The sequence below is a fragment of the Peromyscus eremicus genome, chromosome 19 (assembly GCF_949786415.1).
Source record: "Peromyscus eremicus chromosome 19, PerEre_H2_v1, whole genome shotgun sequence".
In the NCBI taxonomy this organism is placed as follows: domain Eukaryota; kingdom Metazoa; phylum Chordata; class Mammalia; order Rodentia; family Cricetidae; genus Peromyscus; species Peromyscus eremicus.
The window spans coordinates 28438123-28454778 of record NC_081435.1 but is presented as its reverse complement, the minus strand read 5'-3'; the positions used below and the strand labels follow the sequence as shown (position 1 = coordinate 28454778).

The 16656-nt window shown below is 43.3% G+C and overlaps 1 protein-coding gene and 1 non-coding gene across 3 annotated transcripts in view; one reads left to right on the top strand and one right to left on the bottom strand.

Moving 5' to 3' along the window:
• Positions 1-16656, bottom strand: part of Arhgap26 (Rho GTPase activating protein 26) — a 386442-nt gene that overhangs the window by 96493 nt on the left and 273293 nt on the right. The window lies entirely within an intron of this gene.
• Positions 15163-15295, top strand: LOC131896215 (small nucleolar RNA SNORA42/SNORA80 family). Its single transcript, XR_009375383.1, has one exon. It is a non-coding gene; the product is annotated as a small nucleolar RNA SNORA42/SNORA80 family (small nucleolar RNA).

The following is a 16656-nucleotide window of genomic DNA, read 5'->3' as shown; positions in this document are numbered from 1 at the left end:
ATACAAAAGTCCCTTGGGAAAATGAAATCAACAAGCTATTTATGCCTGCAAACACTTTCAAATTGCAAGTCAATATAAAAACATCAGTTGGGATCGTGATCTTTTGCTACCATCAGGCCTTCCTGCTCTCTCCCTGACTATAGAAAAAGTCTCCTCGCCAGTCAGGCCCCACCACCTGTTTCCAGCTTTCCCAGATTACTACCATCAGCTGTGGTGTGGAAACCTACTCTGACGCCTCTCCTCTGCTGACGAGGACATTCTCTTATCTCTGCTGGTCCTGGAGAAAGCACAAAATCACAGCTCTGAAGTGTTTAGCAATTCTTCTCATGTTTAATTGTTCTGACAATGAAAGTCAATGGTTGGTCCCTTTCATTTTGCTTAGCTTTCTGGAGCTGAGAATACAGTACAAGGCCTTGGATACACTAGGCAAGTGCTCTTTTGGGCAATACCTGAAGTTAGATACTCACAAAAGAAGCACACCTTCCCCTCAACTCATCTCTAAGTTTCTGTTACTTCCCAGCTGTGGGCCACTTGACAAGCAACTTACTTCATCAAACATAAAGGCTTTGGGTCCCTCTTCTTTTTGAAAAGGAGTAATAAGGGTGGGGAGCATACCCACTTCATGGCATGTGGTGTGGGTTGACGGTGATCATGCACAGGAAGTGTAGTGGTGGGAATGATTTACTCCCTACTCCCCATTCTCCTCTTCGGCTCCCATACTTCTCGTTCATGTCATTTGTTGGCATAGAATATTCCTATTATTTCTGTGCTTGACAAACTTTCTCTGCCAGGCTCCCTCACACAGTACCCTTGCTTTCTGCACTGTCCTTGGTCTCTTCCTCGCCCTCCATCCCAGACTCAAACAGACAAGTTGGCCTGCCTCCGAGGTTCTCACTCAGGGTTGGTGTTTCCACCACTATAATGAACACAGAGGTTGAGGTATTGAATTTGACAAAGCCAGTGACAAGCAGGATGAAATTTAAAGCATGATGGGAACTTCTTGGTAGATGTGAAACTCGTATTTTCAGCCCACGTGAAAATTTTAGAACTATTATCAACAATATGGTGATAATTATACCTGAACTACCCCAACTTCCCTTTTCAAAGTCTCAAGCTGTGTTCCACTTCTTAGATTTAATTAATGAGTAATAATTACTCTGATTTGCAGGCCCTGAGGCCCAAAGGCATTTGGAAAAAGCAGTACAGTAATTTTGGGTTGGCAACTCCGAATATAAATAGGCTTGAGGCTACCCAACAAATTCATTTCCTGTTTAATGATCCATTTTGTTCTGAAACTTAAAACACATTGATCTAAGTCTTGTGAAACTTTTCAGTGACAAGCTTGTACCTTCTCATTGCTACCATTATATCTGGGCACTGCAGAAATAAATTGATCTGTCACTTGATTATTTAGGCTCACAACTTGTTACAACTTTGTTCATTACTCCAGAGTGAATTATTAATGACTTGAGATCTCTGTATTCCAGGGAGGAAGGCCTAGACCTAAGTCTCTACTGGCACCAGCCATGAATTATAGTTTGACGGATTTACAGATGTGTGGGAAGCAGGCTGGCAGGGTGCTGGGAAGCCGGTCCAGCAGAAGCCACGGGACTCATTCATTAGCGAGATCCATAAAACACTGAGCCTGCCTTCTGTTCTGTTAATTGTACTGCCTGGGCTCTTCCTCAAACAGTTCAGAATGTCATGTTGAGTCTTGTCTTAAAATCCACACACACGCTTCTTGTGTGTTGAACTCTACATTGACACATTCCTTTCAGACCCCTGTATTCATATGGGCTACTTTGCTGAGGTGCCTTCCACAAATATTCAAGTAGAACTGCCTTTCTGCAAGCTTGCCTCAGAAAGTGCAGAGGAAGAGATCCACCTGTGTTGAGAGGGAGGGAAGCCCTTGTTCGTTCTGGGACTTTGCATTTGGGCACAAACACTGAGAGTCAGTGCACCTCCTAAGGCATGTGCCACAGAGAAGTTCCAGGGGAATCTAGACCTCTGTTCCATGCAACTGGATTATAATTAGCAAGTGAAGAACATATTTCAGTGAAAAATGGGCATGGGGGGGGGGGCTCTTGTCATCTTTATTTCAAGGGAAAGTAGCTAGCCAGTCTGGATCTGATACCCTTTGGGAAAGAGAGAAGGGGGAAATCATTTCCAGACGAAGCTGTGGTTATAATAGGGAGAGCATCACAAGGGGCTAAACAGTAGCCAGGCCCTTTAGGGCCCATTAAGAAAGGGCCTCATACTGCATAGGGATCACATCTGTTTTCTTTGAGTTGAAATGAGAATCAGGGCTCTGTAAGTGCTGAGTTCTTTCTAACCACAGACTTCCACGAGGGCCTCCAAGTACCTGTAAGCCTACAGCAGGGTTTGCAACCTGGTTATCTTTGAGGGCTGGAGTGCTATATCGAGGAAAGAAAGTCAAAGCCAAGCCCAGTTCTACTGGACACACTGTGGTGTCAGGTGAGTGGGGTCAGCACTGATCCCATGGCTGTAGTAAGGCTGTAGTAACACCATACAACCAGTGTTCTGCCTTCTCCATTCCAGTCTCCAGTGTCAACTAATATGATACCTCAGACCTCCAGCGTGATGGAGCCTTTACAAGAAGTCCTAGAAACTTTTATGTACATTTGGCTTTTATAATAACTCTAGAACAGTAATTCAAAGCTTTCTGAAAATAAAATACGAAATCTATTTTCCTATGCAATATTTTACTGGTACATGTATACATAGGAAATATGCATATATGCACAGTACACACACACACACACACACACACACACACACACACACACACATCAGAAGCAGACATTTTAGAATAGTAAATGGGATGTATCTGATATTTTCTGTTCTTTTTTTTTAAATCTACTAAATTGATTTTGCAACTCACTTTTGCACCAAGAATTACAACTTGAAAAACATCACCATAGAACATTGTGTGCAAATATGACCCAATTTCTACAAACAGGAAATAAGGCTAAGGGAGACAGTCACCCAGTGGTTGGAGTCAGAGAAAGAGCCAGCTGGATGAAAGGCAAGTCATGTGGCCTCCTCATATAGGAAACAGGAGGAAAGATACCTTATAACACTGGGAGGCTAATAAAGCATGGCTAACTAGTCAATCTTCTGGCACAGTATACCAGTCTAATCGATGACAGTTGCTACTGTCACGGTGCTAGGGCACAGGAGTGGGTCACAGCAGGTACCAGTTAAAGCCATACTACAGTAATGTTTAGTAGCTGCTTTGGTCTGGGTCAAAGAGAACTACTAACCGTGTTACAAACAAACAACTGTAACAAGTGTGAGCTACACACTTCTTTTTCATCAGCATCTCAGGCACCACAGGGGGAGACTCAGCCAATGCAAACCCAGGAAGCTCCCTTTGCTTCATGACACCAACAGCTTCATGCCCCAATCTACTGAGCAAGTTCTCCCCTAAGCAGCCCAAGCTCATCACCCTTGAAAGCCAATTGTGAATTGCACATGTCCACTACAGCCACAGCAAGCCTGCTCCTTTAAACCACATGTCCTGACCCATCCCTTGGGGCATTTCTACACTAACTGTTTCCTTTTCACAAGTGTTACAAGACTAAAAGCTGGATGATGACCTTGAAGTGCCTCTTGTAGGGGATGCAGACAGGTACCAGGCGGGCCTAAGGCTAACACTCCTGAAAGTGAGAGAGTGGGTGGGAGATCCAGCAACAGTAAACATCACCTTAGTCACTAACACCTTCCTGGGGAAGCCCCAGGCTAGGCTGAGGATTCACTAGAAATGAAGCTGTTATTTTGTGGTTAACCAGCTAAGCGTTAAGTTTCCAGGGCTGTTAATTTGGTTGCTTTCACCAATCCCTAAGTGTGTGGTTGCCTGGATACCACTTGGACTTTCTGAGGTGGGACTAGTATGGAGGGTGCTGGGGGACTCTGCTAAGAAAGCCCACCAGAGTCATAAATATAGCTTTTCTGTGCTGTCCCCAAAAGAAAGAGTAACATAATCATCTCTGCATGGTCCCCGTGGTCACATCCATTCTCGGGAATGGTTATCTAGTGAATGGCCAGACTTCCAGCTTTGAATAATTAATGGAGTGTTATTTCTGAAGGGTACTTTTTATAGTCTCACTTTGAGGCAGGCACTCTATTTGCCACTGTTATACAGTTGAGGAAACTGGGGCACTGCAAAGTGAAGCAGCCCACCTGTGCCCCTACAGCCAGGATGGAATAAGTCACTAGAGCCTGTCCTCTTAGCCATGACTCTCAGCTGTCCCCGCACAACCAGTGACAAGGGGCAGTCTTCTCACTCAGATATCCCATAAAAATGAATGCACAGAGGAGTCACCGAGCCACCCAGGGAGAAGCACCAGATATAATGAAGGCTGAAAGGAGAGAGCTTGGTCCTTCATCCTTGACATAGACTGATGAGCTGATATAGAATGAGAGGAAATGAATTTGTGACTACTTATGAAAGTCTGAAAGCAGTACTGGATTAAACTGCTTCCTGCCATGAAATATGGCTGTCTGCTTGGCAAAATGATGAACTGACCCTTGGATATGACAGAACAGTATTTTAGCTGGGTGGCACAGCCCCAGAGTTGCTTTCTAATGGTGCAAGAATGAAGCCGTCAAATGGATAAATTAAAAGAAGGAAGGGGGCTGACAAAATGGTTTCTACAGCCCCTGAAAGTTAAAATGATAACACAAGCTATGCTGTTTTCCTCCAAGATGTTTCAAGGTTCTATGAGTAATGGGCAACTTGTCCCTGCTTCTCCTGGCATGAATGACCATGTTTCACATGGGCACAGATGACTGCTGAGATGTCTATATTGGCCAGGATGACTTATGTCAACTTTGGACCACTTACAGAGACACACTCAGTCCTAAACATTCTTTAGAGAAATGAAGGAGCACTGTGGAGGAAACAGATACAAAAGCCTCTGTGTATACAGGTTGCAGCTGAAGCAGAGGTGTTCTGAGACCCAAGTATACAGCCAGCTCCATGTCTACTCAACTCACCCTGAAGTCAGTCTTTAAAACATACCAAGGTCCCCTGACTATTTTAAACTTCAAGGTGAAAGCTGTTAGCATGCAAGGGTGATGGATTCTCAAAAATCACACAGAAATTGTCATCTCATCCAGCAATTCTACTGCTAGGCATATACACAAAAGAGCTATAAGCAGGGTCTTGAGCAAGTATCTGCACACCCCCCTTCATCACCGCTCTATTCACAACTGTTAGAACACAGAAGCCACTCAAGTGCCTGTGGGGGGGGGGGGATGGGTGGTTCAGCAAGATGTGATCTATACCTGCAATGGAATGCTACACAGCCTTCAAAAGAAATGCAATTTGGGCAAACACAGCATGGATGGACCCCAGGACATTAGGTGAAACAAGCAGGTCACGAAGGGTAAGTACTGTCTGATTAGCTTACACAAGTACTCAGTAGCCAGACTCCAGGACAGAGGAAGTGCAAGCAGCACAAGATGGAGGATGACGGAAGGCAGCTGCTGTTCCTAGGTGCAGAGTTTCAGCTCGGTGTGATAAAATGCTTGTGACAACTGTGTACTATAAATGCATTTAATACCACTTGACTATAGCTTTAAAAATGGCTAATGTGGTGAAACTTATGTTATACATAGTTTGTAATAATATAAGCTGATGATTAAAAGGGAAAAGGATTTTCAACAAACCTTTGTCGAGTTCTATGAATCAGTGACTTCTCAAGACCCTTTCCCACCACATTTCCCTTTGCCCTTCAACCTCTGGCCTTCGTATCTTCCTAATTCTGATCCTCAGTGCCTTGGGAGCCCTTATCTGGCCCTCTCCTAGACCACTTTCACTTCCTCAGGGGGGTCTTTCCGGCTACCCACAGTAGGTCAGCTCTTGCACTAAACTTCTAGCTCCCTCTTACTGAACAATGGGTCACCATTCATGGAGTTGTTTGTGGATGTTTCTCCCACTTACTAAAGTTTCAGGACTACACAGATGGCAGGAGCCTCCCTCATACCACCCCAGCCCCTAGCACAGTTTGTTGAGGTTGAAGAAAGAAATAATATGTGGATGCATATTATTTGTGGAGGCTACCATCTTGACAATGCACAGAGGATCAGTGGCACTAAGTTCCTGCTTCAAGGTTACTTTCATGTAACCTACCAGGGTCTCAGATCTTTGGTCATGCCAGGGGCAGTGGAGAGGCAGTTAGGGCAGCTCCCTTGACAGTGATGGTATATAACAAACAAGGTATCACTGTTGGCCACACTAGTCTGCAAGGTATGAGACCATAAAATATTTACAGGGTATAATAATCATTATTGTATGAATTACCTAATACGCATTATATAATATCACATAATGCCCAAATTATTATGCTGGTCTCCTTCCAAAACATTTGTCATAGCTTCTAGGATAGAGTATCCTATGTTATTTTTTTTTTCATTTTGTCAGTTTCTCAAATCCCTTCCTATTCTGCCTGCCTTTAATTATTACCATGAATGCCATCAATAGCTAACAGCAATACTAGCCAAATATCTTCTGGGAAGAAGGTGTTAAGTACTTCATCATTTATCTCATTTGATCTTTAAAATTATCCCAGGAATTACACTTCAATGTTATTCAGCATGAGAAAGTTAAAACTCTTGAGAGCTTCAGAAATCTGTCCAAGTTACATACTGAGTAAGTGGCAAACGTAGAAGCTGAAGCCAGGAAACCTGCAGTCTGATTACAGAGCTGCTGACCCTCCAGGCTCCAGTGGAGAGGGTGGTACATGCGTTTGGAACATACCTCACTGGCTTCTCTTCTGCTCTACAAGGCCTGTGTAAGGAGATCATGTGGCAAAGGAAAACTGAGTTGTGTAGTCCTGTCTGGAACTTGTTAAAAGTAATCAATGTTACTAGTTCACCTATGGCCAATAACAGCGTAGAACCTACTGAAGTTTCTCTATTGGGAATACACTAATCTGGGCCATGGGGATTACTGACTCCCATGGAATGGGCTCGGCTCACTCAGGATAAGAACTGGAACTTTTGTGTCAGTTGTAAGTCAGGCACAGCCTTTAGAGTCATCAAATTGGTCAGCCTGGGTATTATTAATTCCTTTTATTTCCTTCTTGTACAAAGACAGTACATTGTTTAGATCTAAGACTCTGGATCTAAGAAGTTAAATAATCACCTTTCTCAAGCAGGCTTCAGCCAAAGTAGCTACGTTCTTAGGCCCAGTCTGCAGGCCTAATGGGACCTGCAGCATTTGGGTAGAGGAAAAACAGAGGAGCTGACCCAGGGACACTTTCTCTCCGGAAAACTACTCAACCATTCCAAGTCACTAACAATTGATTCTAAGTCCCAATCGTAATTAACTCTTGCAAAGAAAGCACTTTAGAGCTTATAAAATGATTTCACATTCATTATCACAGCATTAAAAAATTAGTTCTCAGACTTGAAGAGAAATGCTAGAAGGGAAATGAAGGAGGCACAGTGCAGTTCCTGTTGGTGTGACACTTTCCTCAGTGATGCGGCTCACTGCCTTTAAACCACCACTGTCCAAACTGGCAGGCCAAGGACTGAGGTGCCCCCCAATCCAGGAGAGAAGTCTCAGTGCCTCACCTATTCTTCATTATCAAATCATTTCCAGTGTCTGCTCTGTGCCAGGGACTGCTTTAAGTACTGGGGATACTGCAATGAACAAAACAGACCTCCCCCCCCCGCCCCGCCACCCCTGGTTATTCACCTTAGAGAAATTGTCATTTTGTATGGTAAAGTAGATAATACATCAAAAATATAGTCTTGTGTTAAAGAACATTCTGAGAAAGGGGACAGGGAATACTGGGGACATGTTGCATCTTTAAAAGGTAAGCTGGGAAGAATGGCTAGAAGGAGGCATGCAGTAACAAAATGGAGGAAGTAAAGAAGTTGGCCTTGTGGACACCTGGGAAGTCACATGCCCAGGAAACAGTAGGTGTGAATACATTAAGGTCGAAAGGTACACAGCATGCTGGCAACACAAAATGAAAGCCAGTATACCTGGGGCAGAACAAGCAGAGGGAAAGTAGCAAAAGTCAGACGGACAATGGACCTGGGGGCAGCAAATGCTGGAGGGCTTTGCAGGCCACTGTGAGGGCTTTGTTCTTGACTGAGTGAGATGAAAAGCAATTAGAAAATGCTCATCAGAGGGGAAACCCAATATCAGCAGTGCCTCTCTTCAGGATCAGAAAGACCTCAGCTACTAAGACTGCAATGCTCAAATTCCACGGCTCTCATCTTCCAGAGAAAGAGAGAGAGAGAGTGACAGAGAGAGAGATAGAGGAAGCTTTACAAATGGCCATCAAATCCAGTAGAGAATCATGACATACAAACCACCATACAGCCCTGTTTATATTGCATCTGAGCAGTTAAATGTGCCAAGCCCTGTGCCTGCCACCTTGGCAGGTCTCTGCATTTGCTGTCAATTGCCCCAGCCACTGTGTGGAAGGGCTCCACTGCAGGGAGTCCACTGGGCTAAAGAACTGACCTCAACTGGAGGTCTAGTGGAACAAGGAGCAGAGATCTGAGCGGGGAGGGTACCTCTAAGTGCTGGTCATCAGGAACAGACCACTATTAAAACATTTCAAAGAAACACTTGTAGACTATATTGAAATTAATTAATGCAACCACCTTTAATTCCTGAAAGAAAAAGCAGTCTTCTGAAGACAGCCCCTTATCACTCATCCTATTTTACAGATAAAGGAACAGAGACAAAAACCTAAATCAAAGAAGGCAGCTCAAGGCCCAACACCTGGAGCTTCTTCTTTCCTATCCACAATCCTGCTTCAGAGAATGAAAACCACCATTTTGGAGGGATGACCAAGACTCCAAATCTACATGTGGGACTATATGTGTGAGAGAAAGTCTGGCAGACTGTCAGCAAGAAGGAGCAACATATTTACACAGGCACTCATCCTGGGTGAACAGAACTCATTAAAGAAGACAACATAATCTCACAGCCTCCACAGCCCACAGACATCAGAAAAGGTGAGTGGATCACATCTCACATGTACCACCATCACCACCCCACCGCTCAACTTCTGCATCACCATCTCTCAGCCCCTTGGTCCACTCAGCTGTCAAGTGTTTTGAATCTGAATTTGAATTCACATCCAAGGGAAACAATGGCTCCTCTCATTCATTTAGATATACAGCAAGTAGCTGGAAACAAGTTTTAAAATACAGCATCAACAAGCAGGAAGCAAAGGCTGAAAGATGAGAAAATGGACTGTTCTTTAGGCAGAGAGTAGCACGCAGTGTCTGGTAACAGACACCAAATGATTCACAGAGAGAAGCTGAGATCTGGGACTCCAACCCTCGGGCTCTCAACAAGTGTCCTTCTCAAAGCCCAAATCAAATAGATTGCTTTCCAAGGGGAAGTCAAAGTGTTTAATGACAAAACGGTAAACTGTTCTCAACGGTACAAGCATCAAAGCTGGACACCTTGCCATTGTTATCTCGCTTTGAGCGCTCAATAGACAAGGTGGTTGAAGCAATCCACACTGATGGCAGCAGAGATGGAGAAGCGAAGTCTAATGTGGGCCACAGCATGTCAAGAAGACAGCTATGTACATTTTTTCTAGAAGAAACATCTTCAATGGCCTGCTTCACAGACCATTTGGTATGTGCCAATCCAGAGAGCTGAAATAATATAAAGAACAGCAGGTCCTTAGTAAACCCAGCTCCTCACTATGGACCCCATAGCCTGACCCCATCTAGCATTCTAACTTATACCATGCCACCAAGAAATGACACAGGACCAAAACTGGGGAGGAGGACCAACTTGGGTAGGGCAGAAGGACAGGCTTCTACAGAGAGGAGATGAGAGTGCTACACCCAAGTACAAAGGGCGCAGGGTAGAAACCCATATCCTGGAAAGGAGCAAGGAATCACGCCACAGTAATGAGTTGGATCTCCAACCACGAGCATCGGCGATGCCTTCCTGTGATCTCTTTGCAATGAACTCAAACCAATTACATTCCAGACAAGTTCTGTAGGAATTCTGAAGGCGGTATCAACAGTTGCAGAACAGAACTGGAAGCCTGGGAATCCTTGTCACCCCCGTGGTTTCCCCCATGATGATGAGAACAGCCTGTGGCTTCCAGCAGGTCCCATGTCCCATATCTGTGGTCTCAACGCATTTAGGAAGGGGCTCCTCCCAAAACATGTTACTGACAGATCCCACTGCTCAGTCACGCACACAGAAAGGACCTCCATCTACTTCTATACAGGGAGAAAGTGACACTAGAAATCTATTATATGACACTATATTCACTTGGGCTATGTTAAAAGCTAAGTAATCATTAAACAAGGGTAGAAAACAAAGCAAAGAAAAAGAGTAAAACTTTTAAAAGATTCCTAGAGTTGATCCTTAACTTGAAGGGAGAGAAGAGACAGGCTCAGCCTGTCTCTCTGCTTAATGAAAGGCTGGTATCCAGGGACAAAGTTGTGATGGAGTTGCTGTCACTGATGGAGTGCTGTCAAACCCCGTATCAGCTATTCAGATTGTTGCCAACACTTAATCATTCCCCAAAACACTGTAGCAAATCTCCAGGTACGTAAGTACTTGTGCATATTTTTCTCCGGAATAAATCCATGGAAACAGAACTTATTAATGAAAAGCAATAAAGATTACTAGTATATACCGCCAATATGTCACCCAGAAGACCTATATCTAGTTATACTCCCACATACAATATTTTAGGGTATCTGTCTCTCTAAGTCCCTTATTTTTTCTTGTACTAAAATAAAGCATTATTTTCAAAGTTGTTATAAGTAGTGGATAACTTGGTGCTTGTCATATTTTAAGATGCATTTATTTGATAAGTAATGACTAAATCCTTTCCAAATGCTCCGTGATGCAGGATTTTTCCCTAAAGTAAAAGGATTTCTTACAGGGCACACATCTAACAATGAGCAAAGGTAACCAAAAGTAAGAGATAAATAATAAGATTCATTGGGTAAGGCTGTATTTTATCCTACATTATGAAAAACAAACAGTTACAGTACAAAATCTACTACAGTATTTCAGTTTTACAATACACATATCCTTAATATATATATATATTTGGTTTTTTCAAGACAGGGTTTCCCTGTGTAGTCTTGGTGCCTGTCCTGGATCTTGCTCTGTAGACCAGGCTGGCCTTGAACTCACAGAGATCCACTTGGCTCTGCCTCCCAAGTGCTGGGATTAAAGGCATGTACTACCACCATCAGGCTCCTTAATATAATTTAATACACATGTTAAAAACTGGATGTTTCAGGTCCCTGCATCTGATGCTGGGAAAGGATGACTCTCCCTGCTTTGGTGTGCAGCACTGGAATTCTCTGAGGTCTACTCACAACCACACATGAGGCAGGCTAGGACAGAAATAGAAATACTGCCAATTTCTCAGTTAACTGGTTTAGAAGCTCCATGATATCAAGAACCATGTCTGTTTTGTTTGTCATTAGGATCTAGCAAAAAGAGCTGGAAGGGACATGAGCCTCAAAATTTTAGCTCCAATGGTTTCAAAAATATTCCAGCAAGCTCCATTGAGTACCATAGCACTTGGGAAGTATTACACACATTTGTGGTTGCTACAGAGGCCTGGGCTATCTCCCTGGTCTGTGGGCTTACTGAAAGGTCAAAATGAGGATGAGAGGTGATGAGAATTCAGAAAACTATCAAGTGCTCTATAAGATGGGGTAGTGATGAGAAGGAGGAAGACGATGAAGGATTAGTCAGTTCAGTAGGAGAGACCCTCAGAGACAAGAGGCTAGGCAAGAAACCAGGCTATCTGTGTTGGTACCCATAAGCTGTGCAGTGAGAGTGCTTCCCTGCAGCCGGATAGGCCGTGAAACAAGCGGTGTATAACCTGGCCACTCTGAGCTGTGTAGCCATCTGGGTCCCACTGAAAGTCAGTGGGTAGCAAAAGGCAGCTCTGTCACAGCCGCTTTGTTGGAATTGTCATGCTGAACTGGGGGAGGAAAAGGAAAGCCCTGTGTTAAGAACTCAACCCGGAAAAGAGTCAGACATAACACCCATTTTCTATATGCTTGGGGACCAACTCTGAAGTCCTTGGGCGAAAGTAAACTTTTGTAAGCAACTGAAATGACATTTCTTGGAAGTTCTCCTAGGAGAGGCACATGCTTCTGTAACTGCAGACTGGAGTATCAAGAGGGAGCCCCCAGCCTGAGAGGCAGGCAGTGGGGAGGACAGGTGGGGTGGAGGTTCATCCACAGGGTGGGGCAGAACAGGCTCCCTGGATGGGTTCTCCATGAGGGATGGAGAAAGTATCAGGCCCATCCACACCCCTCACCCTGCTATCCCACAAACAGAACCACCAACACCCACTGACTCACATATAACCTACAGCTTCAATCGGAAAAATGGCAGGGACCACTGTGAGAGTGTGCACAGGAAGTCACTGCCACTCCACTAGTTCCACAATTTCCAGACCCTAGCCTTCTAGCACTAGCACTACCATAACACTCTCTCTCTCTCTCTCTCTCTCTCTCTCTCTCTCTCTCTCTCTCTCTCTCTCTCTCTCTCTCTTTCATACACACACACACACACACACACACACACACACACACAAACCTGTTGCCATGACAAAGATGTGTTCCTCCTTCAGGAAGGGATCACTCCAAACTACTATAAAAAAATTATTTTATGCTGTGTGCCAGATCCTCTCCTGCTTCTCTCCTCATTTTTTTAAAGTAAAATTCTGGGTAGAAGATGCAGCAGAATTTGAAATGTGGGCTTCTCCACTAAGCAATGACAAAAACTTCAATAATCTAGTTTTCAGACAGAAGAGCATAGGAAGCAACCTTTCAAAGTAATGCTATGTATTATGGGCTGGGGAAATGTAAAGAAAAAAATTAAAATGGGTGAAATTAATAAAAGCCATTCTCTAAAAAACATAACCTCTGACAGATGTCAAAGCAACATGTGACCAAATGCTAAGGAGAAGGGGGAACAACCAGTAATGGTGAAAAGAAGGAGAGACTAGGGCCCCACAGCCCTGTGAGGGCACATCTCAGTGACCTAAGATCTTCCATCCAGTCTCTCTCTAAAGGTTTCACAGCTCTTTATGATCGTATACCATGGGGCTGAGAAATCAACCCTCTGTTATGGAAATGAAAGACTGTCTGAAGACCCAGGGAACACTTGGTACAGAATCCCTTCCCTGAGGAGGGATAGAAAAGGTTTTCATAAAGTCACAAGTCTCCATCAAGAGACCAACTGGGATTGACCATCAAACAGCAAACAGAAAACAGTGAAAACTGAGAGAGGATGCTCGAGGACCAGGGCAATATTCTGTACCACTGTCATCTGTAAATCTGTGCTCCCTCCTCGCTTCTATACTCATTCTCACTGCCTCATCCTCTGTGCTCACAGTCCACAAGTGAGGGTTCCTGTCATACACATCTCACTCCCAGGGATGGTTCCCAACTAAGAGATTCCTTCAGATCTATGTTTACATCCTAAAGATATGGACATGAGTATCCAGTCACAAAAAGAGAATGAGCTTGGGAAAATCAAGTCCAGGCCAGAGTTGTAGGCATTTCATTTCCTATCTACAAAGCCAGAAAAATCCCAAGGGCATGGCCAAGCAGTAACGATTCTGGTTTTATGACCAAAACCTAAAAGTGAAAGAAAGGAAGAAGAAAGAAGAGGGGGAGGGTAGGCGGGAACTAACTCCTCAAACTCAGATCACTGGATGTGATTAAGCCTGAAATGAGAGATGATAATAAGCCCAGCTATAAATGCTACACATGAGAGGTCAGCAACTAACATCACTTCACAACAAAGAAACAGGAGAAGAAAGCATGACCAGGGTGCTAAGGACAAGGCAAGCGATAGGACACCCACTCACTACTTACCAATACACGGCAGGCCACAAGGGTTTGGCTCACAGGAGTTAAGTTATTCTTGTGGATGTTCCCTTTGCCTTCTGTGTTATGCAGCTTCTTTAGGGTGTACATTTGTGTAGTCAGGGCCTCCCTTCTCCTTTTAGAAGTGTCTATGACTACAGTCTCTAATGCACCATACCTCTCAACTACAGAAAATCCACAACCACTCTCTTAAGAAACTACTGTTATGATTTGTGCCCACCAGGAGTCCAAGATATAGGATCAGAAAGTACTGTGAAACCCTTAGTGTGAGACTGAGTGGAAGGTCCTTCAGTCACTGGAGATACGCCCTCATGGGACTGTGGGGCACTAGTTCCTGCTCTTTTCAAGCTATGACCATTTGCTGCTACTTGTAATCCTGCCATGATGAATCATCTGCAGCTGCCTCACCAGAGGTCAAGCTAATGATCTTGACCTTTGAACCTCCAAAACTGTAAGCTAAATACACACCCTTTTCTTTGAGCAGCCTGTTCAGGCATGAAAAACTACTTAGTACAACTAATTTTTCCATAGTCTGTGGTCTCAACTATATAGTAGACCATGTTCGGAACTTCTCCTCCTGAACTTTATTTTGTGGTTCCGTGAATGGAGCCCAGGGGTTCATGTATGCTATACAAGTGCTCTACCACTAAGCGTAGCCCCCAGTCCTCTTTTCAAACATTTTCCATTTTATTATTTCTCTGTACTGCACTGTGGTAATTTTCTAACTCCTATCTTCCTGTCCTTCCTCAGATTTGTTTAGTATTGGTATTTTATTTCATCAACAGATTTTTAAACTTCAATGGTCATTTCTATTTCTATGATCATTACAAACTTCCTTCAAATCTGCCTGTTCTTTTGTTTTAACCTCTTCTTTATAGTTTTAGTTATTTTAAACATTATTTTTTGTATCTTTTAAATTTTTTCTCTTATTGTCTTATTATATGAAGTTCAGGGCTCTTAATACTCCCACACACTGCTTCCACTGGCTCTAGCTGATAATGATTACTTGTTTGTTTATAATATTAACTTTATCTTCAAAGTCAGTTTGTAGTTGTAAAAATCAAAGATGATATAAGTTGAGTATCTAGTCTGCAACTGAGTTAAGGGGTATCACTGCCAGACAAATTTGAATGTGGTTAACAATTTCTTTAGTGATCCCTGGCTGAGGTAGGAAAATAAATTCCTTATGGTATACTTGTGCTAAGATTTTTCTTAGTCTGTGCTTTAAATGTTAGGGAACCCTGTTGAGATTTCTTGACCAGTGCATGGGTTTGGATTTATGGCAGGCCTGTTGTCCTGGGCCTGTCACAGTGTCCTCTGCTAGAGCAACCCGTGGCCCGAACCATTGCCTGGCCTCTGCCTGTAGGCTACTGGCACTGAAGTGGGTCGAACAGTAAGAAGGGACAACAGGCTTAAAGCAGGGGATTTCCTGCTGTGTAGACTCTTCCAGAGATTGTCTTAGATTTTCTGATTCCCAAATTTAAGCTTTCTTGACTAGGTGGAAGGTATCACAGTTCAAACTCCTTCCATTCTCTAGTAGTCTGCTGGTCTCTCTCCCATTACTGCATGGTCTGGGAACCTCACTGCTGTTTTGCTATCATGTCTTCTAGCTGGTGCTAAAAATTGCAAGGGGTTGTTGTGTCTTTTTAAATAAAATAATCCAAGAATACAGATTGAAATCATGCTAGCCTTTGAGACCAGGCAACTTACAGTCAATTAAACTTCCCTATCAATTGTAGGTATGGTTTGGTTTTAAGCCAAGTTTGAACTCATCAGAACAAAACAGTACAGAGAGAAGAGCTTTGGAAAGCTGATCCTGCTGGGGTGAGAGGGCCACTTTTCTTCAGGAGTGTGGTCCCTGTTAGGTTCTCCATACCCCCATGGGTGACGCCACATCCATGCACATATAGATAGTGCTAACTGAACTCAGTCAGTTAAAAATAAATAATTGCTGTGGGATGTCTTTCTGTATGCTGTGAGTATATGTTGTTCCCATTGGTTAACAAATAAGCTGCTTTGGCCTATGGCAAGGCAGCTTAGAGGTGGGCGGGAAGTCCAAGAAGAGATAGGAAAGAGAAAGGCGGAGGGAGGAGATGCCAGACTGCCATCCTAGGAGCAACATGTAATGAGATGCAAGTAAAGCCACGGAACACGTGGTGATAGATTAATAGTTATGGGTTGAGTTACACTGTAAGAACTAGCTAGCAAGAAGCCTGTCATGGGCCATACAGTTTGTAAATAATATTAAGCCTCTGAATGGTTATTTTATAAGCTGCAGAGAGACCGCAGGGCTGGGCGGAACCTGAGAAACTTCACGGCTACAAATAATTATAAAAGGACAGGAAGTTATGAAGGAGATATAATGAGTGGGGTATCGTGGGAAAGTTGGATGTGAGAGCAAAGGGTATACATGGCCAAGATACATTGTACACATGCATGGAATTTTCAAAGAATAAATAAAATACTTATTATAAAGCAAAATAATTGTAAAATATTAGCAGTTCTAAAATTATCTATTGGTATAGTTAAAATGGCAGATTAGAAACTTTATGTTTGAAAGGAATGAACATTTAAGAAAACACATCAGTTATTCTACCCAGGACAAAGAGAAAACAATGCATGTACTAATTCCTGACACTATAGATTATGACAAAAAGCATCTAGCACAGTTCTAGAAACAGGAGAATTAAAAGGGCTCCAAAATGAGGATTCTGAGCTTTGAACTCTACTCAGTTTAGATTCTTAAGTAGGAATAGT